At 38.4% G+C, this 2,500-nt stretch overlaps 1 protein-coding gene across 7 annotated transcripts in view; it reads left to right on the top strand.

The window, feature by feature from the left end:
• LOC135217350 (head-specific guanylate cyclase-like) overlaps positions 1 to 2,500 on the top strand; it is a 999,777-nt gene that overhangs the window by 692,175 nt on the left and 305,102 nt on the right. The gene's annotated exons all lie outside the window — the stretch shown is intronic.

The following is a 2,500-nucleotide window of genomic DNA, read 5'->3' as shown; positions in this document are numbered from 1 at the left end:
TAACGTAGGGGCTGAAACTTCATTCGCAATGGGAACCGAGGTGAAAAATATTTCAGTTCCTACTATTTTCAAATTATATAAATAGATTTCACGTATCCAAAAGATAATATATTAGGTTCAGATACATTGAAAGGCAATACATTTTTTCATTTCTATTTGATAACTTTTTCTGTTTTGTTATGCAGGAATTAGCATTATGTAATTTTTAAAATTAGGTTTCTAGGTATGCAGTTCGTATTGAATAAATTCCTGCGGCTCAGTGCATTATATATCGCAGATACCGCGTTGTTGCAAGCATAGTGAAAGAGCTTTTCCTTCTGATACAAAAGATAACTTTTACCAGGAATCCAAGAGCAACTCATAAAGACGAATATGCTTTCATTAACACAGTTTTAGGCCATTTAGATCTATCTTTCAGCCAAGACACCTCCGAGTTTTTGTTGATGTGTTTATATATATATATATATACTTATGTGTGCGCGCGCGCGCACGTCTATGTGTGGGTGTTTCTTTGTATGAAAGCAAAGCGATGATAAAGAGCAAGATGAAGTCCCAGGAAAAGCTAAAGACAATTTTGTTTCCATAGCCTTTGTATAAATAGCTGTTATGATAATAATACAACAACCGGAAACTTAACTAAATTATATTGTTTTCACTGAACAAGTACGTTGTCTCTGTATCCCTACAAACACTGACCCCTATTGTGCAGAGTCTGACTTCGGGTGTGCAAAGATGGAAATTTTGGAACAAGGAAGGAGAGCCAGAAGATCCTCGTGCGAAGCAGTGTAAAACCTTATATCACTTTAAGGACGTTCATCATCCTTAATGGTATCGAGCTCCAAACTTCTTGCGCGGCGATGTTCCACCAACCTGTCTACCTGGCGTCGGTTCTTGGTTTGCCAAATGACTGGAGACTTTTTTTTTTTTTTTCCAAGACGCAGGGAACTGCAGGATAAATGCCACCTTGACCGTGCAAAGTCCAAGTAGATTCCTCACTATCTAATCCTATCGTCGATATCGATACCTCCTTGATGTGAACAGTTGGGTGGTATGTGTGCGTGGATTTATTTTTGGCTCTGTGTATACACAATCGTGAATACAGATCTGTTTTTATTTTTGGCTTTGTATATACACAATCGTGAATACAAATCACTCATCCGCTCATATCTTTGATAAGATTTTTTTACATGCCTCAGCGTTTTGTGGAATTCACTTAACCGCGAGTGATGTTGATAAATCTGTTAATAAAGATGTCTTTGAGAGAAAGTTGACAGAGCCCCATGGCAGGGAGTTAATACTGATTTTGAAGTATTTCGATGTGACTTGGGTTTTCTCATAACATCTGAAGATACATTTTTTTTATATACGTCTTTCCTTCCTTCAAACTATTTACATCAAGTGCACGTCAGTTGACATGTTTGAAGTGATAAATTAATAATGAAGGTGGCCTTGTGTCTAGCATCATGTGGGTTAACTCAAAATCCAGTCTGGTAACATCAGTTGTGGAATAACGCCTCCCCACAGCTTGCCTAATGTAATGGCAGCCGAAAATCACCTTGAATGACCCTGGGGAAAGTCGACATTGCTTCCACTCCCTTCATTCGGACTTGTTATTCGCTCATTGTGAAAATCCACCCAAAACCTCAAACCAGATGGAATTAAACTGTTGATGCGCTGCTCCTAACCCTAACCTTTTTCTGTTTCCTTTTCGTGACTTTGGTAAGTCGGGTTCGTTCCCCACAACCGGACATCATAATTTCTTCATATTTCTTGCATTTGCATTCGGATCTCTTCGTATTTCTTTCACTTGGATCTCAAGGCTTTGTATTGACAAGCGTATCCAAAAAAGCGCGAAGAATTCGAGAAGTTAAGAGGCCATTGTGGCTATTACAATTACATATGTATCTGGTAAAAAGTCACCAGTATATTCTACACACACACACACACACACTACTACTACTACTACTACTACTACTACTACTACTACTACTACTACTGCGGGTTCAATGAGTAGAAAATGTTTGTTCACCGCAAGTTTGGAAATTATAGTTAGTAAGCGTAATTTATGAATGAAAATTGGATGACATACATTGTGATAGATTAATGTTTGCTTGGATGGTGCTACGTAGTGTCATAGTTATCAGTTTATGTAGATGGTAATCAAGAGTAAATGCAACAGATGAGAAGAAAGAAAGGTGTCAGGATCTCCACAGAATGGGCAGAAGAGAGGGGAAGCGTCTATGGGCGTATAAAAGGATTAATTAGATAACTCATCTTCACCGGAGGTGAAGTGTCCACGTCGAATACAAATGAGATATAAGCTTACACGCTTGGGATGAGCAGTTATGTAGCATTTGTAGAAGAAGAAGAAGAAGAAGGTGGTTTGGTAACGTGAGAATGTAAGGAAATGAAGAAAGCACTGTGAAAAGCTTAGCAAAGGTGAAAAGGTGGCTTATGTATAGCTTTTTGAGGTTGTTTTTCGTAGGGCTTGAACGAAGAA

The sequence above is a fragment of the Macrobrachium nipponense genome, chromosome 7 (assembly GCF_015104395.2).
Source record: "Macrobrachium nipponense isolate FS-2020 chromosome 7, ASM1510439v2, whole genome shotgun sequence".
NCBI classification, from domain to species: domain Eukaryota; kingdom Metazoa; phylum Arthropoda; class Malacostraca; order Decapoda; family Palaemonidae; genus Macrobrachium; species Macrobrachium nipponense.
The sequence above is the reverse complement of the archived record's forward strand: the minus strand, read 5'-3'. Positions and strand labels throughout refer to the sequence as shown.